Raw genomic sequence first — 23817 nt, 5'->3', positions numbered from 1 at the left:
CTGTGTTCCAATATAACTTTATTAGAAATATAGGCTTCTAGCCCTATGTAGTTTGCTGATCCCTTGCATAGTGCAACAAAGACAAATTTGCATTTTTTTGTAGTCCACTGGCTTCAAAAGGAAGAAGAGGATCTGATCTGAATTCTTTATTTCCCCAAAATTTATTCATCAGATCAAATAGTCCATCTTAGCAGAATTAAAGGCAGAGAAAGAAACCTGGAAGTATACTAATGAACTTTGTATTACAAGTGAGAAGAAAGCTTTTCTTACTAGCCCCTTAACTCTAGAATTTATTCTGATCTTTAGGTGAACTGCCCTTCTAGTGGACTCACAAGAATATTAACAGAAACCATTATATTAAGCATTAAGTTGGAATACTGCATGCTCCAACTTTGAAAGTCTTGGTGTTTCAGTGTTAGTTTTGGCAGTTGCCCTTATGGCCTGTGTGGTTTTGGTTAGTGACAGTAAAGCCATGTAATGAATTCCTAGGTGGTCCTTCTTGATACCTGTGAACACATGGGGACATGCTTTCAATACACTTAAGGTAGCTTAGACTAACTCTATGGGTTGATTCATATTTATTGAGTGCCTACAAAGTACCAAGCCTTTGGTAAAAGCAGGAGATACACTAATGAGCAAAAATAACATAGTTCCTGCTGCCTAAAGATCTAGTGTGGTACAGCAGAAATGTCTTTGGTAAAACTATCCTAAATTGAAAACTGATAGATGAGCTGGAGCAGGCATATTGAGAGGGATGTGGAAGAAGAGATTTGTAATGCAACTAACAGCACATGCTACAAGGTCCAAAGGGAACATAGCCTAGCATGTTTCAGGATCTGGAATAAATATTGTATGAAAAAAGGAATGTGGAGCTAGATAAGGCTGGAAAAGAAAGAGGAACCTAGTCTTAGGATTTGTTACCCTTTTTAAGAGGTGGGTTTTAGGAAATTACTGAGAAGTGGTGGAAGGACTTTTAAGCCTTAAGATGATGTCAGTGACTTGCATTTTTGAGTATGTTCAGTTTGAGTTAGAAGACACAAATATTGAAGATCTAGAGCTGATTGTCTGAAAAGATAGCCATAAGCCACATATACCTCTAGTATGACTGAAGAATGATTGTTACATTCTAAAATTATTTATGTGTATTATTTTGGTAGGACTACATTTCAGTTAAGCTGTTGGTAATTTTGATCTGAATTGTTCATATAAAATGCACACTGAATTCTTTGTAAGAAAAAACAGCAAAATGTGTAAAATTTTTCTATTGATTACGTGTTGAAATGATTATATTTTGTATATATGGTGAAATTTAATTTAACTGATTCTTTTTACTGTTTTAAGCATTGACTAATTACACCCGAATGTCTCATTCTGTATTTGTGAACTACTCTGGTCAGAAATCAGTTAGGAGTCTCAGCCAAGAACTGAGGTAAGAAGATCAATATGATCTGAGCTAGGTGGTGGCAGCAGGGTAAAGTGGATAAATTTGATAGCCACCTAGAAGATAAAACATACAGGTTTCGGCATTTGATCAAATAAGAGATGGAGAATTAGTTAAAAGAAAAAGAGAACCTCCAGGCTGGGGATGTGGCTTAAGCAGTAGTGTGCTCGCCTAGCATGTGTGCGGCACAGGTTCGATCCTCAGCACCACATACAAACAAAGATGTTGTGTCCGCTGAAAACTAAAAAATAAATATTAAAATTCTCTCTCCTTCTCTCTCTCTCTCTCTCTCTTAAGAGAACCTCCAAATACAAAAATATAAGGAAATGTAGAATTGCTATATAGCAAATTCATATGAGTAAACAAACAAAAATGGAGCATGTTATTTTTCATTAACAGTTTAACTAAAATTATGTTGTTAACAGTGTTATTCTGCTTTTACCCTTGGATTTTTTTAAAGTGTTTTAAATATTGTTTAGTAGATAACAACTCACTAATTGATACTACAATTTTATATTTCTTCAATAGTAGCCAAACACCCAATTTTACAATGTAATTGTTTACCATTTGTCATTATTTACTCATTTCTTCAACTAGCTACTAAGTGGTAAGTGGGACCCAAGGTGTTTATATTCCTTTGAGCATATAAATTCTCTAATCAAATTTGATACTACAAAATTTATTTACATTGATTTGTTTTGTTAAGTTTATTCCTCTTTAAAGAAAAAGTACTTTGTTTATCTGTGAAAGTTTACTAGACTCCTCTTTAGTTTAAAGTTAAAGCTCTGAAGTATCAGGTGCCTATTAAACATTTAATACTTTTCCTCTTTTGTCCTCCTAAGAAATAAGATGCATTTCTAGCTTTATTTTCCAGTCTCTTAAGCTTATGAAAGTAGTCGAGACAGTTTGTTGACCCCAAGGAGACCTTTTAGTCTCTGGCTTGTTAGACAACAGGGTCTGTACTCTTCATTGGCATTCAGATCACAGGCAGCCACTGGGCTAAGCGCAAAGCCAAGCACAGCTTTAGGATTTAGACAAAGCTACTCTGGCAAAGGAACCCAGTTGTCAGGGTAGCTGGCTGTATTGTAAAGAACTGTTGCATAATAGGGAGACCAAGTAGAACCATTAGGATGCAAATGTGAAAAAAATGGTGGAGCTAACCTGCAAAAACAAACATTTCTTTTTTGGTGAAGAGTCTATTTATTGTTGCTTTCTTATGTTTAATTTCTATGGGCTAGATGTAGTTGGTGCAATTTGAGTATATTAGGTTATCTCAATCTCTTATCATAATGCTACTCTTACATTACTTTAAAATGAACAGTTAATTTGTGGGAAGATACTACAGTAGTTCAGTGTTTTGGAATCTTCATAATTTACCAGTGTGTCCTACTTTACAACCTAGATCAGTTTAATGTGTTTTTTATCCCCAAGTTAGGATGGGGATTCTTTTTTGCTCTTGATTTTTTTTTTCATCTGATTCATAAGTAAATATTGTTTTCATTACTGCCATCCAATAAGTTCTCCCTGTGGCCTCTCATAGTTGTCTTACATTTAGTGAAGAATTTTTATAGGCTCAAGAGGAAAGCTAGTAAAATCTTTATGGCGAGCTAAATTTTATGGTACTAACATCAAGGAAATTTACCCATTTTTCTCTTTTTCCCTCTTTGTCCCTATCTTGAATATCCAATTTTGCTTTTTTACTTCTTAGTTTCTACTTTTTTTTTTTTAATCTTCCTTAGCAAAATACAATGGAGTCTACACTTGGTGGGTACATGCTATGGTATGGAAAGGAAAAACATAAAAATAGTAGTAGCAAAAGGAATGCTTCTTAGTCTGGACTTAGGGGTCAGGAAATAGCAATAATGTCTGTGGTTTGTTGAGTAGGTAATCTTTTGTGACACAAACCTGAAGGTGCTACATTCTCTCATTTAATTCTCACTACAACATTATGAGGTATAAAAAATATTCCCATTTTGCACATTGGTTTACTAAGGCAAAGAAAAATGAAGTGACTTCTCCAAGCTCGCACATTTTGTATATGATATGAGCCAAAGGAGGCTTTGAAGAGCTTGTGAAGTTTAAACTGAGACCTGAAGCAGAGTAGTACAGTGTGAACAGAAGCAGGTTATGGGATGAGGAACCAACAAAAATGCGACAGGAAGAAATCACAAATCTTAGTGGAAATGAAAGTAGATTTGTAAGGTTGGAAGTAGTGTGTAAGGAAGGGACAGGAAAGAAATGATCTCATGAAAATAATCATACCTAGATAATATTTTACATGTACTATTTAAGTGTCTCATAGTTCATTTATTTGGCAAATACTTGTGTCTATGAAGTGCCAGTTACATGATTGTTATATGTTTAAAAGATGGGAAGAAATAGCAAAATGTGGGTGGCATCCATCAGGATGGAATTAGATGGACTGTTATCTGAAAAAAATTTTAAAGATGTATTTTGAGTGGTCTTGGTACCTGTCTTGTTTTTGTTTGTTTGTTTTAAATTGACATACACACTGTCTTTTTGCAATTAGTTTGCCATTTCTTTATCTTAGCACTTAGTGCTTTCCAAAGTTCCTGAATTATTTAAGATTGTCCTAAAGCCAGGCATGGTGTCACACACCAGTAATCCTAGCAGCTTGGAAGGCTGAGACAGACGGATCCCAAGTTCAAGGCCAGTCTCAGCAACTTAGAGTGGCAAGACCCTGTCTCAAAATAGAAAACTAAAAGGGATAGAGAAGGATGTGACTCAGTGGTTAAACACCCTGGGTTCAGTGCCTGGTACCAAATAAAAAGGAGTTTGTCTTATAATACTGTATTCCCCATTCTTATTTTGTTTTTCCTTTGAAATATATGTAACCCCAAAATAGCTCTATAGCTGTTGTTTTCTTGACTTCAATCTTTATAGTGTCATTTTCTTCCTAATTCTTGCTTTTCATGTTTTTTCCAGGATGACTTGCTTTAACTTTTTTTATTACTTTTTTTTTCCTACTAAGTTCCATTAACAATGGGCATCAAGTATAGCCAATTGATGCCTCTTGTTTTTCCTTTGACCTGAGTTTTTTGGAATCCGAAGACTGATTATTAAATAAGCCAATAATGATGGGTAATTCTTATTTTCAAGTGTAATGAATGCCCATTACAGTAAGTGTTAGATACTATGCTAATTGCTTTATATATATATTCAATAACAGAAGCCTGGAATTTTTTTCCTTTTCATAGTTCACACTGTTTTTATAAGTTAATATTCTAGAGTTTTAGTTCATTTGTAAGCTTTTCATTTGTGGACCCATTCACTCATTCATGAATTCCTTTTATTGATCAGATACACTATTTACTGCAGGTGCTGATAGGTTCGGGAGATACAGTGGCACACAGGGCTGACACATTCTTGAACCTCATGGATTTGACATGTATGTATCACTGGATTGGATTTAGAGGATCAACCCTGCCATATTTTTCATGTTGAGAGGTCCTGCCATATTTGTCTTTCGTATCTTCTGAGCTTTGTATTAATGGATTTGAAAATCCTGACTTTAGAATTTATTTTTGTGATTATGCTATTACATATTTTCTGTGATGGTTAGCTTTTATATCTGGACATCCTGAAATTTATTTCACTCAGCATTATGTTTCTGTGCTCTGTTCATGCATTTTAGTAACAGCTATAATTATTAATAGGCCATGCCTTTTAACTGCTGTATAGTATTCCATTTAAATAACATTTCATTTTACTTATTCTTAAAATTATTTGAGCTTCTTCTCAGTCAGAACTTTAAACATCTTTTGAAAAATAACTTTTGTTTTGTTGATGTATGATTTAAAACAGAAGTCACAAGATTTGATTTTAGCATTATTGGATAGGCTGTTTTGCAAAAGGTTCTGGTTGAAGTACTTTAAATTGAATCTAGTTTGTCCTCTTCCCATAGCTTGAAAGGAAAAGTCCTGAACTGGTCATTTTACTTGGAGTGTATGAATTGGAATAGCATAGTACTGAACAGGTAAAAGGAAACAAAGTAGGAAAGCAGCTAATTATAGTAATTACAGCTGGTTTCAAAGTAGTTCTAACAGTTTGTGCATAATGCTTACTTGAAAGCATCAAATGGGTGCTAGTTGTGAAATAGAACACCTGTTTGTTGTTGAGCATGTGTTTATGCAGATGATTGTTGTTGTCAAAGCACCTTGATGTAGAGTAGTCCTGTTTACATTTACATTCTCCCCAAAGGATTAACAGTGTTCTCTCAATAAATTTGCAGTCTATTCTCCTCTCAAAGGCTGCTGTTTGGAGGGTGGTGTGAAAGAGGCAACAAGTGCTTGCTAATCACTTGAATATACATAATTAGCTACAGTCTGGTGCACTGGAGTCTTTGTAGAACCATAACAATACTGATTGGCAAATGCACATAACAATATATGTGTCACCATATAGTTGTTAGTGCTTCTTATTTTTTCATTGGTATTTATTCTTTAATTTTCTGAACTTGTTTTTATTATCAGTATACAAACTCTATTCTTACTCTTTTTAGTGAACCAGTGTCAGTCATCTAGCAACTCTTTAAAGTTACCACTAACAAGTAATCTCTCAAATTTGTAGACTAGGGTCTGAGGTTATTATTTTAAAACACAGTTGACATATTTAGCAATTGCAAAGATTGAGAAACATTGAAGCGTGTTGGATAGCTCATCTCAATCCACACTGGAGGATTTTCGACTTCAACTCAATCCACACTGGAGGATTTTCGACTAATTAAAAACAATAGCAACAATAACAAAAACCTGTAGGTTTAAGACATGGACCTATTTTGTAAGGAGAGAGATGAAATGTATTATCTTTATTTCCTAATGTTCTAGCTTTATCAGGTTGCTAAATGGCCCCTTTCTAGGAATAAACTTGGACCTTTAAACTTTGTGTTTTGAAATATGGGTGCAAACAAGGGTCATAGGCCTTCCAAAAAAGGTATTAGGCTATGATAGTTGTTTTCCTTTCCCACTCCCACAACTCTCAAATCATTCATGCTTCCATGTGATCCTAATAAATTTGTGGACAGACAGTCACTCACTAACATTGCATTCTGAGGTCTATATGTGGTTTTCTTCCCTCTTAAAAAAAATCTGATAGCACTGCCTGACCTCAGAAATTCTGATTTGGAAGTATTAATAGAGAAGACCTTTATCTCCCCAGGAGGTTGTTTTGTTGACTGATTTAATTGAGAATCTTACAAGTGACTAGCCAACACTCTGTGTATAACCCAGGTGAAATGCAGCATTTCCCAAAGTGTGACATTTGGGATTATTTTAGATGGCACATGGAAGGGGACATCTTAAAATTTTTATCAGATATTTATTTTTATATATTGGAAGAATATGACTAGCCTGTCAGATCTGTCCTCTTCTGGTGTGGAAATCAACACAGACCACTCACATGAGAACAAAGACTAAAGTTTTTTCAGAGCTTACATAGCAAGGGAGTTAGCCACCATCACTTCTTTTTTAGACTCAAAAGGCAGGTGGAGGAATGAAAAAGAGAAGGTTTCAGGTATGTTCTGGCTTTTGTCATGGTGAAGCTGGAGTTTGGCATTTTATGTGATTAGTTTAGGGAGCATCATCTTTGTCTCTGGTTGGTCCTGAGATAGAAGCTGGAGCAAAAATTAGGAAAACTGGTAGTCACTGCCTCAGACCAAACTCTTCTGGGATTTTGCTATAGAGTTAATGGTTTCACTTCTTAGACTGGTTCTGGCCTAGTTGTGGATCAGAGTTCTGTTTTTATTTTCAGCCTATCATTGAGAAATTGTTAAGATGAAGCTGAATTTATTCAGGAAAATTTTGTATATCTAAATAAAAGAAGAATAGTAAATAAATAATAAAGGTGACATATAGATATAACAAACATGTGAAGGTGATAGGTGAATGAAGTTTAGGGCACGAAACTAAAAATTATTAAGTTATAATTGCTTATCAGACATTTTATTGTCTTCCAATTTTATTTTATCCTCTTAACAGCTCTACAAGAAGGCTATTATAATCCTAAAATTAAAAATGAAGATCCTGAGGAATAGGAAAGTAATTGGTTCATGCTCGTATAGTTTAGTAAACTACGGTACTTGAATTCTAACCCTGCACTGTCTGACAAAAAGATGGTCCTCTATTAAGAGGAAAGAACTCTTTGTTAAAAAATGTGATAATTCCACAACTGAGATATTTGGCTCTGTAAAAATTATTTTTCAGTGTTCCATTACTGGTGCCTTCTTTTTTTCTTTTTCTTGTCTGTTTTTGAATAAAAAGGGCTCACTATCTCTTCATTGACCTTTACATATCTGTGGCTGATAATTGCAAGTCTGTGGCTATGTACTTCCTTGTTTGAAGTTGGCCTTACTATCTGCAGAGGAAACATTACCTCACCCTTGTTATTATTGCTCTTTTGAGATCTTCCAAAAGCAGTGACTGGAGTCTTTCCCAGTATCTCTTTTTAAGCCCTCAGTTTTTCTTGTTGTTATATGAAAGTAAGTGTTCTCTAAATTCTTACAGACTATTTTCTGTTGCCTTGTTATGACTGATATTGTCATGGGTGGTAGATATCACAATATTAAGCTACAGCGGAGCATTCCATTCTTTTGCTTTCGTTTTGTGGTGGATAGCCTTTAATGTTAAGATACTTACATATAAATTTATATGTTTATAAAAAGAAATAGTCCAAAGGTATTTTTGAAACATAAATATTTAATGCTCTTAGGAAGAGGTCAGTAGATGAAAGTAAATTGTTATTCTGGTATTAAAAATGATGATTTTCACTGGAGTAATTAAGAAAAGTTATTAATGTGATATTTCCTTCATAATTTGTGTATGCATATATTTTTATATGTTTGAAATCCAACAGTATATACTGAGAACTCAAGTTTGGTTTAAGGTAGATCAACATAGGAGTGTGTGTGTATGTATGTGTTTGTGTGTGCGTGCGTAAGGATCACAATACAAGTTCCTTAGGGAGTAAGAGATTCAGAGAATTTTAAACCATTGAAGATTGATGGATATTTCCAGAAGTTGCCCTAATGAACAATCAAACCATTTGCCAAGGCAGGATCTCCTGAAATAGTAAAAGTCATGTTAATGTAGACAGTAAGTTATTTTATTATCATTATTCAGTGTTCAAGTTGTGTGTGGTTTCTTTTAAGCTATTAATGTCACAGCATTACAACATTTTATTTCAAGCTGTTGGAATGGCAGTTTTCCACTTATTTTAGAGACATAGCTGAGTTTCCAGTCTTTATAAAATGTCAATATTCCCCTGTGGCTTACCATCAAATCAGTAATGTAACTTTCTTATCTTTCTTATTTACTCAGATCAGCTCAAATCCATTAATTTTTTGAGTTTGATGCTTATAAAATAGTTATGTTTCATTATCTTGGTTCTCTTTTTGATTGTTTTATAGAAATACTCTGAATTGTAAAGGTGGATGTTCTTTTTGTTTGTAGGCTCAGAGGACATGAAATTTGTTTGTATGAGTTCCAAGTACCCATAAACTGTTGTTTCAAAAAATAGGTCTTCCAAGTTTGCACATTTCAGCTTATAAGCTTCAATTAAGAATCCTTATCCTTATTCTAATAAACTTTTGGTATTGTAGGCTGATTTATGCTGTCCGACCTAGGGTTAAATGTTCTTTATCTGCCCTTTGTATTTCCTCCCTTAACAGATGTTAGGTTTAGCTGCCTTGTCTTGACTTTGACTTCAGTATTCTGTAGATTTGGGCTCCTTTTAAATGTTAATATGTTCAAATTTATATTGCTGTGAATTGATCATTTTCTGTGATAACCTCGGGATGTGGAAGGAATCTGTTGAAAATTGAGGAGGCATGTTTTATCACCATGCTGACATCTCTATGCTCTGCTCAGAAAGAGAGCCTTGACTAGGCCACTTATGCAGCTGCTTAAACAGACATGATTGATAGAATCACGTCTGCTTTCCTTTGACTTTATATTGTTAGATATTGTTGAAGGATGACATGCGTCTGAGTTCTTTTTTGTTTTTTGTCCTGGTCTCTACCAAGTCCTTACCTGGCTTTCTATGAGAATGTCCCTGCCTCTCAAGAGCTCTGAGGAAAAAAAAAGAAGACAAATTTGAATCTTAATTTGGGCATTCTGGCCCATTTTCGATCCCATACTCTTGGTTCATATTCCTTTCTATATTATTTTGACAACATTTTTGTGACGATGGGACTGAATGCTTATTCATAGAGAAATAACTTACTTACCTTCTTTCTTTCTTTTTTTTTGTACCAGGGATTAAATCCCAGTGGCACTCAACCACTGGACCACATTCAAGCCCTTTCATTTTATTTTTTATTTTGAGACAGGATCTCACTAAGTTGTTTAGGGCCTTGCTCAGTTGCTGAGGCTAGCTTTGAACTTGCAATCCTCAAGCTTCAGCCTCCCAAATTGCTGGGATTAGGTGTGTGCCACTATGCCTGGCTAAGAACTTTCTCTTGAGAATGAGAATGTTTATTAATAAAGTGAGCAACCACAATCTAGTTTTTCAGGAAAATTGATGTCTGCTATTTTAAGAAATTACTATTGTAAGTTTTTATTATATGGAAACTGAAGTTAGATATTTACTAAAGATCATATTTGCTATATTTTTAGGTTTTTACCTATGTAATAAGCTGAGTTCATTTTATCATTTAACTTTTAGTAGGTAGATCAAATGATACTAACCTCACTTTACTTTTCAGACTGAAGATTTTCTGCCACTTAAATTTACTTGAGTATCCTTTAACACATATATAATCAGTCCTGATCTGTTATTATTTACCTTTTGTAAAGAATTGAAATGCATTTGGCTTTTATATTGGAGAGTGGATTAGCCTCACATTGGAACTCCAGATTCATCAAACTGAAGATCTGTTATAGAGTCCAAGCAACAGAACAATCAAAATAGACTTGAAAAGACCATTAGTACCTACATCATAATAGACACATTAATGTTGGATGTGTCCTACACCAAACCTGCCCTATACTGGTTGGTCTTGAGGAGCAGTAAGGTTTTTAAAAGGGACAGTAGCTTTTCAGATCTTCCACTAAGTGTCTGATGAATGAATACTTATAACCATCTTTCTGTGTGTATTTTAACTATTTGAAAACTGTAATATTGATTCTTTTATACACACACATGTATGTATTGATTATTTTCTTTAAATCAATTGTGATTTTAGCCACATATATGTGGCATATATCTTTTTCATTAATGTAACTAAATCATATATGCCAGTTACCACTTTTACTTATTTTTTATGGCATAGTGTTTTGGAAGCATTAAATATATTTAAATAGTATATTTCAAAAGAAAGGTAAAGATATCTGATCTCTTAAACATTTAATTTCTTTCTTTTTTTGTGGGGGAGGTAGCAAGGATTGAACTGGGGGCACTTGACCACTGAGCCACATCCCCAATTATTTTGTATTTAATTTAGAAACAGTGTCTCACTGAGTAGCATAGCACCTCGCCATTGCTGAGGCTGGCTTTGAACTGGTGATCCTCTTGCCTCAGCCTCCTGAGCTGCTGGGATTACAGGCTGGTCGTTTAATTTCTTTAGTTGCCATTGAAGAGCTGATATCCATTGTCAAGTCTCCACCCTGAACTCTTACAAATCTCGATGTGCAATAAGCCACATTTCTGCTGGAGTTTATTAGTGTTGTCTCTGAACTCTTCTTCTGGAATTTTGCTATCACCTTGTCAGAACTTTTGTTATTGTACTTATGCTAGCTTTGTTACTTACGTACATGATTTCTTCTCTATTTTAAAATATCTTAGGATACTAGTTGACTTTTTTGTTCTTTTTAGTTATATATGACAGTACACTGCATATTGACATATTTATACAAACATGGAGCATATCTTATTCTAATTAGGATCCCATCTTCTAGATGTATAGTGTTGAGATATGAATTATATGACACAGTTATATGATATATTCATATATGTATATATAGGAAAGTTATGTCAGATTCATTCTACTGTCTTTCCTGTTCCTATCCCCCACCTTCCCTTCATACCCCTTTGTCTAATCCACTGAACTTCTATCCACTACCTCCCTGCCACTTCTTGTGTGTTAGCATCCACATGTCAGAAAACATTTGACCTTTGGTTTTGGGGGATTAGATTATTTCATTTAGCATCATAGTCTCCAGATCCATTCATTTACTGGCGAGAGTCATAAAGTCATTCTTTTTTATGGCTTAGTAATAGTCCATTGTTTGTGTGTGAATAAATATATATTTATTTATATATTTATTTATAACATACTATAAATATATATTATATATTAATATATAATGTATTAAAATATATAATATATATGTATATTTATATATTATAGTAATATGTAATATATTGATAAATATATATATTGATAAATATAAATATATATATAAACACACACATATCACATTTTCTGTATTCATTGATCTTTTGAAGGGCATCTAGGCTGGTTCCATAGCTTAATGATTGTGAATTGAGCTGCTATAAACCTTGATGTAGCTACAGCACTATAGTATGCTGATTTTTAACTCCTTTGGATGTATACTTAGGAGTGGTATAACTGGGTCAAATGGTGGTTCCATTCCTCATTTCTTGAGCAATTTTCATACTGCTTTCCAAATTGGTTGTACCAATTTGCAGTCCTACCAGCACTATATGAGTGTACACCTTTTCCCACATCCTTGCCAATTAGTTGACTTTTATTCACCTGCTTCTGGCACCTCTTAAGTGTTTATTGACCATATCTTTGTGGAATTTAAAATATGTATTTTAATTTAAAATTCCAGTTTCTTCTCACAGGGGAAATTCAGTTCCTAAGTAAGTATAGACTATAATCCATCTAACTTGAATGCTCTGGAATGCTTGTTGAAAGTGCAATTAGAATGTTTAGAGTTGGCATCTGGAAGATGGGTACATTTGCATTAAGTACTTTTAGTAAAGTCATATTTTCACTAAAATTTAAGACCTGTTCTCTTGTGTTTGAAATTAATGTGTTTCTTAGGGTGTTACATATAATTTTGTCAAAAATGTAATTAGTACTAAGGTACCATAATTTTTACAGTATAGAAAAATATTGGGCTGGGGATGTGGCTCAAGCGGTAGCGCGCTCGCCTGGCATGCGTGCGGCCCGGGTTCGATCCTCAGCACCACATACCAACAAAGATGTTGTGTCCGCCGAAAACTAAAAAATAAATATTAAAAATTCTCTCTCTCCCTCTCTCTCTCTCTCTCCCCTCTCTCACTCTCTCTTTAAAAAAAAAAAGAAAAAAGAAAAAAAGAAAAAAGAAAAATATCCCTCTTGTATTGGAAAAAAAAATCTTTGGAAACTAACTTACTGATTTTCTTTATCTTGATTACTGATTTGCTTACATAATAGTTCTCTACTTTATGTAGGTTTATAAAAACTAAAAAGAAAGATCCAACCAACTGAATTTGTTACTTTGTAAAGCAGAAAATAGTACATTTGCACATTTAGTAAAGTGGTAGTCTTACTATTGTCTTAATTGTTCCTGAAACCTCACCTTAATTTTTTTTTTTTAATTTTTGTTTTTCCTAATACTGTTTTAGCTCTGCTCTTTCCTTTTCTTCAGTACAAACCCAGGGCCTTGTGCATGCTAGGCAAGAACTTTACCACTGAACTACATCCTCAGCTTTCTCACTTCTTTACTTGCCTTTGAGGACTTCAGAAACTAGGGCCCTAATTTCTGTTCCTATCTTGCACAGCATTGTTACATTGGCTCAGAAGAGGATTTCTAAGTATAGTAATTTGATATTATTTTTATGTTATAAAATGGAATTGTTATATTTGACTTGGAAAATAAGGTAAAAAAAAATACTACATTTTGTAGGATTCAATTTTAAATGAAGTTTCTCAAGAGACACTACTTTACATGAATTTTGTAATGTTTCATAAAAAGCAGCTAGTGAAAATAATTTCACTCTTTTTTGTGCCATTTTCCATAGAGGTTGATGGCTGGATAGTACTTTTGAGTATAGGGATCTCATTGTTGAATCAGTACTTATATAAGGTAAAAAGTATTACAGCTAGTTAATGATCTATGTAATTTCTAGAAAAAAAATTGACATTTTCTGGTATGGAGGTGGAGGGGCAGTTGATTTGGAGCAGACTGCTGTCAGTAGTAAATTCTGTATTCATATCTTTAGGACATACAAAAAAAGAAAATAGCTTTGAAAGTATGGTTTTCTTTTCTTTTTCTATCTATCTTTCTTTCTTTTTTTTTTAAGTAGTGACAGGCATCTATGAATAGTGATGAATTCAGGAAAACTCCTAGGCTAGACATTATCTTGACAGTTGGTGGACAGATGCTCCTGATTTGAGTGTGAGACTGAGGTATTCAGAAAGCACTTCAAAACACTCTCCACTGCCAGCCAACATTATTTTCATTATATTGGAATTGAATTTTTAGCTTCTTTTAATAATACTTCTTGATAAAGGAACTAGTAAGTACTGGGCAAATATTTATGTTTTATTTTGAGCATAATAACATGTAGTCATTTTTATAAATTTTTTTCAGATTTTTTTTAACTTGTAAACTGATGTGTTTAAAAAGGAGAGAACACATATATATCAACAGTTTCACCATGAACATTTTAACTGAAAATAACAAACACTGAATGAAAAGTGAATTTGATAATCTTGGAAGTGGGTGCCCAGACTTATTTCTTCCATTACTTGAGAAAGATTACTACTTCCTAGACAAGGTATCTATCATGGTATTTGTTTTAATATTGCTCATTTATAATAAAATACAGTATTTGAGATATAATTTTTCACATTTCTTTTTCTGAGTTGATATTTTATTGAAAACCTGAGTCTTTACATTATTTCTTTGCCTCTTAGAAAGAAAATTCCCATCTTTTCTAGTGGGAGTTGGTCAGGTCATTGGAATATCCAGGGTAGTTCTGCTTCAAATTTATTCTTGTTGGTTTGAAAGAATTTCTTGATTTCCTATGCTTAGTGTCAGGGCCTTCTTTATTTGGGCTTTGTTCTGCAGGTGTGGTGGTCACTGAAAATGGTGAAATTATGTGATGAGAGAGACTACCTTTTGTAAAGCAAATTTGGGTAATTGTTTTCTCCTTAGTATCTTATTTGTATGTTTTTACTCACAAACATGTATAGAGTATATTTTGGATATAAAATTTAGAATGATCTGCTTTAATGGAATTTGATTGTATATTACAAACAAAATTTAAGTTGTTGCTATTGTAATGTGTTTAATTTTTTCTCTGAATTTTTTTCTTAATAGTAACCAGTTTAAATATAAGCATAATATAAAAGTTTAAGCCTGCTGTCTAATCTTGCAACATTAATATAGAAGATGTGTCAAAATATATAAATTGTTCTTAATTTTAAATATTTGGTTCATGAAAGTAACATAACACCTGCCACGACCTTTTATGCTATGTAAATTTTAGCGACTATATAATTAAAATGTATTCACATACAAAATATGTTTACAAATTATTTGGAATATTTTAAGCTTAGCTCTTTTAGGGATTTTTATTATACAATATATAGACATTTAAGTCTGATATAAAATTAAAAATTATAATGCGTACTTTACTTTTTTTTTATATTTATTTTTTAGTTTTCGGCGGGCACAACATCTTTGTTTGTATGTGGTGCTGAGGATTGAACCCGGGCCACACGCATGCCAGGCGAGCGCGCTACCGCTTGAGCCACATCCCCAGCCCCGCGTACTTTACTTTTATAAAAATTTATCTGAAGGGTAATCTTACCTCCAATTTACCTGGTCTAGGTGCAACAAAAATGGTTATCTAATGCTATATTAATATCTGTTTCTTCTAGTACTATGGTATAATACATTTCCCAGGGTTATTAATTTTCTTCTCTCCACATGAGGTAAAAATTTAAGAATTGTAAGAGCACTATTATTTATAATATTTGGAAGCATTATTTACCAGTGGAATGTATTGTATCATATACTTTAAAAAGAATGGTTGTTGTATGTTTATTTTGTGAGAGATATACTGTGAACCTTTGGAAATTGTTGGAATAATTAGGAAGATATTAAAAAGTAAAAGAAGGATGCTTAACATTTTGATTGGCTCCAGATTGTACTAAGCCTTAGTTATTTAAAATGTTCTACTTTATAATTTTAAAAGATATTCATTTGAGAATAACTCTTTAATTAGTTTCACTCTTAAATAAGGCAATTTTGTGATATTATCAAGTCTTTTTTTTTTCTTTACATCTTTAGACCAGGCCAAGTCAGATCGAGACCCTATTTAGGATAAAAATCACATATATGGAAAAGCATATGAAGATTATACTTGTCTTTTGTGTATTTTGGCACTAGCTTATCTTTGGTTTAGTACTTTATATAGTGAAATGCTTTTTACGATTATATGTAGTTTTACTAAAAAATTGAGAAGCAGTGATTGCTTTTCTTCCCTCCCTTTCCCTTCCTTCCTGTTTTGCTAAATATACATATTAAATTTACCATTTTAAACACTTTTAGATGTATGGTTTCTTTCTTTCTTTCTTTCTTTCTTTCTTTCTTTCTTTTTTTTTTTTTTTAACTTATGTGCCTCTCCATAAATGACACTTACAGGCTTGACTTATAAACATCTCCTATGTTCAATCCTGTTAGTCTTTTGTCTTCTGATGGCAATCATGAAACCAAGAAGATGGTAGAGCCTCTAGAAGGACAAAATTTGGGTCCCCGAATCACTACCTGGAGGAGAAACACCCACTGAAATGGAACATTTACATGAACTATGGGTTAATCCATTAAAATCTCATGATTTATCTCTTTCAATGGTCAACATTACCTTCATCAAATTCAGTGTTGGTTAGAGTGTATAATTCATTCAAAATTTATTCTCATTTTTTAGAAATTGGGAGTCAGGAAAACAGTTATCTGGGGAATAAGAAATTGGGTGTGACTCCATTTGGAGGAGGAGTCCATGTTGAATTCAATGAAAGATGAATAAAGGATAATGAAAATAACTCGAAATATTGTGGTAGGGAAATGATACAAAAGCCCTTAGAGATATTGGATAGTTACAGTGTTAACAAATGAGAGCAATCCTTTGGAGTTGGAGGAGTTAGGGGACATTATAGAGTTAGAAAATCCAGTCTCTGGGAATTGAATAGGATTTTAAACGCTATTTGTTTTTGTTTGTTTTTCTGTTTTTGGCTTTTTATTTTTTTGATACAAGGGATTGAACCCAGGGGCACTTACCATTGAACCACATCCCCAGCCCTTTTTATTTTGGGGTCTCGCTAAATTGCTGAGGCTTGCCTTAAACTTGTGATCTTTCTGTGCCAGCTTCCCTAGCCACTGGGATTACAGGTGTGTGCCACTGCACCCTGCAAACACTATTAATCTTTTTAAGAAGGAATTTTGCCACATTCCTTATCATTTTGCTAGTGTATTTTTTGTTTATTGCAGTGATTATCTTGACATACATGGTATTCAGAGAAAGGTAATAGTATTTGAATGAACAATGTTGCAAACCTATATATCCCATGTGCTGGAATTTAGATTTCTTACTTGAAAAATTTCTCTAATGAGCCATTATCTCTCTCTCTCTCTGTCTCTTTCATTTTTTGGTACTGGGGATTGAACTCAGGGGTGCCTAATCACTGAATCACATCCCCAGCCCCCTTTTTATATTTTATTTAGAGATAGGGTCTCACTGAGTTGCTTAGGGTCACTAAGTTGCTGAGGCTGGCTTTGAACTTTTGATCCTCCTGCCTCAGCCTCCTAAACTGCTGGGATTATAGAAATGTGACACCATGCCTGGTTGAGTCATTCTCTCATGTACATGAAAATAGCTGTATTATTACTGTTTATGTATATAAAAATTTAGTGTGTAGTATTTTTACAATACCTAAATATAGGTGAAAATTGCCTTGTTTTGGATATATGAAATATTGGATATTGTAGCTCAGTGGTAGAGCATTTGCCTAGCATGTGTGAGCACTGAGTTCGATTTTCAGCACCACATACAAATAAATAAAATAAATATATCCGTGTCCATCTACAACTAAAAATATTTAAAGAAGAAATATTGGATAGAATATTTAAAAAGGAAAACCTTATCAATTAACATTACTAACACTTTTTATATTTGTATTAGATAAAATTTAACTTTTTGAGTCTCAAATTGGATGTAATACATAAGTAAAATGTGGTTAAACAGTTTTTTTAAAAAAAGCTTTAAAATGAAGAATATTAGCTAGAAATTTAAAGTATATTATTTGATATAATGTTTTAAATTTTCATTTTCCATGTAAATGATCAAAAGGAATATGTGCATTCATTGACTTAGTAGTACTGGCATCCCAAGTTGTATGCACTGTGGCAGTGACTAAGAGACACGTGGATTTTTGTATCTATTGTTCATAGCTGCTTTAGCTACCGATGAAATTCTCTTAAAACCAAGTAGTAAGAGATCATCTCAGTTGAGCCTGGGGTATCATTAGTGATGAAAATGCAACCTGTAATTGAAGGGGAAAGTTCCTCTTTCTTCTTGTACATGGAATCCCAGTGTAAAAAATGATACTGGAGCTTTATTCTATGTTGACTCAAGTTTGAATAGTATAGAGGCTCACATATCTATTGTATGTTCAGAACAAATGAATTCCAATTTATAATTTTTTAAAAAATAGAAATACTACTAAAGATTTCAGATTCCAAATTTGAGAGTGCATGCTTTATTATATAAATTAGTTGGAGCAGCACTGGACTTCAAGTAAAAGGAACTGGTTCATAGGTGGTATGTCTCTTGACAGCTCTAAATTTAGCTCTAAATCTAAATGTTTCCTAAAAATATTGTAAACCCATATGTTGAGAGCCACAGCCGAAGGGGCCCCAGCAAACTTCCAGCTGCCAGCAAACTTCCAGCTGCCAGCAAACTTCCAGCTGCCAGCTGATAATTGGCTCACAGCAGCCCCAGCAACTTCTAGCTGCCAACTGATTGGCTCCTCTACGGTGATGCTCATTGGGCTGTTTCTCTGCCCTTTCAGACCACAGAGCTTCTCATTGGAGGACATTTTTGGCTCCGCCCACAAGACCCAGCCAATCGGCCTCAAGAGCAGGAGGAGTGGGGGAGGTTGAGAGGCTTGTGGGAAGCCGGTGGTGGCAGTTGGGTTCTGAAGGTTTTTCCTGAGGAGCTGTTTTGTTTGGCGTGTGTGGTTCTAAAAATAAAGTTCGTTTCTTTTGACTAGTGGCTCCTGAATTGTGACCAGCCAGACTGTGGCACCCATAATAGCCTAGAATCTTAGTGGTCTAAGTAGCAATTTTGTACAATCTGTCACCCAAAACTGAAATTTATTTACAATATCTTTAAAATATGGGCATTCAATAAATAATAGGAATATTATTTCTCTTCTTTCATCAGATACTTCTAGCTTTGAAACTTTTGAGCTAAACATTTTCTCCTTATTCTCTGCTGAAGAGAAGCCATTATTTTAACCTATTATGTAGTGCTTTTACAACTAATATCTTATGAAGGAATTAACTACCTTTTGTATTAATACTTTTCTGGAGTCAGCTAAATTTTCAATCTCTGGCAAAGTAAATGGTAAACCAAAGTATACCAAGTAAATAAACATTTGGACCTTAACTATCTTAACTTTCACATGCAGTTGCCAGCACTTGTTGTTTTTCAATATTACCTGGTCCTTGAAAATTAAAAACCTGACACACAATTTCAAAACAACTAGACAGGATTCTGACAAATGTATAAATTAGTGACTAAAGGTTTGTAAAACAAATTGAAATTATATGGAGGTAACTTGTATCCTTTGCCACATAATTTGTTAATTTCTTGAATATATGAAAACTATTCAATAGTATAAAAACATGTACTAAAAATAAACAGCATACTCAAATGACTCCTGCCTGGTTTCCTTATTGTCTTTGTTGAGTGGTCAAACAAACAAAAAAAAAAAAAAATCAGGTTTTAGGTAAGTTTTTCATTTTCTTAACACATTTAGTGATTGATTCTTTAAAATCTTCAAGTAATTTTTCCAACTGTTAAGAGTAATTCAGTAAACTAGAAACTTAAACATCTCTCTTCTTTCCTACCTGCCCTCCCCCACCCACTCACTGAGTATACTAGTGATGCCAGTGATTCCCTCTTTAAGTGAAGCCAGTCTACCCACTCCTCCTATTGTTTGGAGTAGACATTTCTGCCCCTTGTCAAGCCAATTGGTGTATATTTGACCCAAGAACTCTAGGAAGGAATTGGGGAGGTAAAAATATAGAAGCAGCTAAGAGATGAATTGAAGCCATAACACTGTCAGGGGTAGAACTTCAGTAATTGCTAGGCAAGCTGAGGGAACAACACCTTTGAGTAACCTGAGGCACTGATGAGTGTGGAAAATGCAGCACACTGGCTGAGGGTGATGGATGAATCTAGGATGAGAGGGGTGAAGATGGGAGAGACAAGACAGAGGCAAAACAATAGACCTCCTAGAATGTCTGAGCAAGACAAAGCAGTGTGGTTCCATCACTTTCCAGATCTGACTTGCACAAGGTATACCTGTACAGCTCCTTTCCTTGGATGAAATGTTTGTATTCTTACAATAAGTAACCCACTTTATTATAACCCATCATTATTATTAGTTTCAATGGATTTTTTCCCTCTCGTAACTGAAAGAACTCCAATAGAGCACTAAGGTTAAAGACAGGTTTCAGGGTTATATCATAGATAGTCCTGCATCTGAATACCATTCTAGATTTGATCTCTCCTCATTGTTTATACAGTCATTCTTATATTAAGTAGTCATTCCTTTTCTAAATTCTTAATCCTCTCAATTTGAAATTCTGTAACAGGTATTCTTACTGCTTGATTTGCTTTTATTATAGAAATGGAAAGTTTGTTATACACTGATATTATTTGAATTTCACTGAGTAATCCCATATGAATACGCTAGTTTTTTTTGCATCTCATTTCTGGATCAGGGTTTGCCATCATTGTTAGTATGTCAGTAGACTACCACATTATTTTCTTGATGGTATGTTACAATCTTTGAAGATTGTGTTTGGTACTCCTTAAATTTCTTTTGAGGTCTTCAGTTACTGATATTTAACAAGAAATCATCAACTCGTTACTTTGTGACATATATGAGCTCTTAAAAGATACATTATAGGAAAATCAAAGAGAATGTTTACCACACCTAGTATCACTGGGTTTTATAATGCTAAGTTTTGAGCATTTTCTTAACTTCATTTAGTTCTCCCCCCAGGGAAAGGATGTGAGAGTTATGAGTACATGAAGAAGGCATTTTTAAAAATATTTATCCTCTTGGCAAATACTTCTTAGTAGAAGCAGCTTTTAAAATATTCTTAATTTATCACTATGAACAAATAATTTTGTACTTATGTTATTAACACAATGCAAAATGGTTTCAAATAGTTTAGAAATTGATAGGTTTAACTAAGAAAAACTATTGACCAGATGCTGTAACAACTGCTTTTCAGAAGTCAAGCCTATTATTATTCAAGTATAGTTTCAGATCTTATATTCATCTTAAGTATTATAACTAAATGGAGGTTTCAGCTTACAAATATATTAGGAGTGTCACTGGTCATATTTTTAACCTATTTTTATAAAAATGTTATATTTCCTCATTTAATTATCCAGAATAGTTATTATATGATGTTTGCACATTTTTAGAAAAGGATATATTTTACCCTCTGTGTAGATTTATCCCTTTTTTAACACCAGTGTCATGACCTTGTCAATACAGTAGTGTTCACCTAGTTTGAAGTATACAGAACTAGCATGTGTTGCTGGTCAAATATTTCCCAAACAAAACATCTGCATATGTCAAACCAATCCTGATCCAATGTTAAGAGCTTTTAAGGCCCATTAATATTTGAAAATGTTTAGTAAACTGTCACATAATTGAAATATTTTTCTCTAAGGTAAATTGGTTTTGTGACACAGTACTAGTATCATTAAGGAAAGCTACTGTACCCATAAGGGGTAATGACAAGTTATATATTTTTTAAGCCAAAATAGATATTTATTATAAAACATGACCAGTGGCTCTTGTAGAGGATTCCTTGTTTCTTGTGAGTGTGATTATGTTTAATTTCCTCTGTGGGGCCCACAATCTTACAAAGGAGTATTGGGAAATTACTATCCATCAATATGTGTATTTTAAAGGCACAGATTACATCAGGGAACCCTGAGTTCTGGACTAACATAAAAATTTCTTACAATATTTTACTTTTAATATCCAAAAAATATTAATCAGAATGGTACCTTCACAAGTGAATTGTAGTAATTCAGACCACTGCTTTTATTCTACTTAGTATGAAGGGGTTGCTATGAGTTCTAGTTGAGTGTCAGAGAGTTTAGAACATGGTTTATGTTAGGTAAATACAACATTATTTTTATCTCAAGGAACATACAACTAGTATTAAAATGAATTTACTTCTGTTTAGATTAATCTTATTTTTTCTATATCTTTATGTAAGAAAAAGTAATATTTTGAATATATATTGGGCCTTGATAAATAATGCATTAATACTATTTAAGTCTTTTTCCCAAGAGTAGGCAGATTTTTATAGGATTTTTGAAGTAGACAAACAATATTGTCAGTTTATGTTTAAATTTTTTAATAAATATGAAAACTTTTCTATATTGTATTTTACTTTCTGTGCCTAGCACAAATGTTTGGCACCTACTACTTAATAGCTTTTTAATAAGTGACACAATTCCTTGAAAAAATTTTTATTATACTTACACAAAAATTATGTTACCTCTGAGTTTATTTATTATTTGTCTAATCTATCTGTCTGAATCAGAGTTACATGTGCTTAATTAAACAGATGATCTTAATGAAAGGTCATTCTCATTCTTATGGTGATATCGTATCTTAGAAATTGGTCTATAGAAATCTTACCAAGAACCATACTTTATTGGGTTGAATTTTCAAAATATACTTAGAAACCCTCCAGTGAACCCATATTTATAAGGTTTTTTTTAAATTGAGTTAAGGAAAAAACATTTTATGAAGTGGACACATTGTTTAATTTTGTTTTGCGTTTTACTAGATTGCAGTGTAAGGCCCATAAATTAAACCTAGGCAGTTCTGTTGCTAATTACACACAACTTCTCTTGAGTATCAGATATTCAAATCCATTTTATGAATATGGTAGAGAGAATAACAACTGTAAAACAAAGCAGTGTGCATGTAAGTGACTGTTAGCGTGCATTTCAGAAAGGATAAATGCTCACCATATGGTACAATTACTGTGTCCAAGTTTTCAAATTAGCTTCTCTCATCCTCCTTATTACTGTCTTTAAAAAGAGAGGAAAAAACCCAACATGATTTATCTACTCTGCAGCAGAACTCTTGACGCAAAACAGCAGCCCAGTTCTGTCCAGTTTTTTTTTTTTCCCTTAGCATAATAGAGGCTGTCGGACTTTTTTATACTAATTACTGTGTGAGCCTCAGATGAACCCCCTTCAATTCACAGGGCTTTGTTAAGGGAGGAGCTGTCAATGTGTCTGCCCGTTTGCAGCTGTGCTGTGGCTTTAGCTTGCTTAACATTATGCTGCTTTTTAGACTTGACAGAAGGGATTTTTTTTTTTTTTTTATTAAGGCAAAGCAGCCTTGTAGCGAAATGGTTTAAGCAGCTGCATTGTAGGGAAGCACAAAGAAGTTATTATTGTGTCTGTTTAGGGGGGTCGGATGGAGGGGGAGATATTCGGCTGCTGTTGATGCCGATTGTTGACTTGCCATCTGCCAGATAGGGAGAAGAAAAAAATGACAGCTCCAGCAGGGTGTTCAAGAGGTTGTTTGGAGAGACGCATAAACATGTGCAGATGTCGAACTGAATAATGGCTAGAACTTGAGACGGTTTATGATGCTGCTGATGTTTGTGCATATACAGAATGAATGTATGTGTGGATTTGGTTAACCAAGGGTACATACTAATTATCATTGTTTTCCTGGATCCCCCCTCCCCTTATTTCGTTAATTAGTTTAGGGGTTTAGTACTTCCTCTTCCCTCTCTTATTCATGTCTAGTTTTAGAAAGCAACTTCTTTAAATGTCAATACAAACTTTCTTATTTCTCCATATAGATGGTAGCTAGCCCATTCGGTTAACTTTAGGAGTGAACTGCTAACAGATAACAGGAGCTTTTGATTAAGTAATCAGTCAGTTGAATTGCTATGCTCTCAATGCATACATTAACAGTTTAACACTATTCAGTATTTTAACTATTAAGAATGGATTTATTTTATAGCCTGCCACTAGGGGTGAGTTAGTACCAAATTTATTTTATTGAGTAATTCCACAATGCTTTGAATTTAGATATTTCTACTTGTGAAAGA

General features: G+C 33.7%; 1 protein-coding gene across 7 annotated transcripts in view; it reads left to right on the top strand.

Annotated features, from left to right (window-relative positions):
• AKT3 (AKT serine/threonine kinase 3) overlaps positions 1-23817 on the top strand; it is a 276038-nt gene that overhangs the window by 74250 nt on the left and 177971 nt on the right. For 2 of the 7 annotated variants that reach the window (XM_081300517.1, XM_081300519.1), the window contains one exon: positions 15076-15216. The exons of 4 other annotated variants lie outside the window; for them this stretch is intronic. The gene's annotated coding sequence lies outside the window, so the exon portion shown is untranslated. Of the gene's footprint in view, positions 1-13981; positions 14189-15075; positions 15217-23817 lie in introns of those variants that run through there. One more of the 7 variants, XM_081300520.1, reaches the window with a different exon arrangement.

The sequence above is a fragment of the Spermophilus citellus genome (genome assembly GCF_964194105.1).
Source record: "Spermophilus citellus genome assembly, chromosome: 6".
Classification (NCBI taxonomy): domain Eukaryota; kingdom Metazoa; phylum Chordata; class Mammalia; order Rodentia; family Sciuridae; genus Spermophilus; species Spermophilus citellus.
The sequence above is the reverse complement of the archived record's forward strand: the minus strand, read 5'-3'. Positions and strand labels throughout refer to the sequence as shown.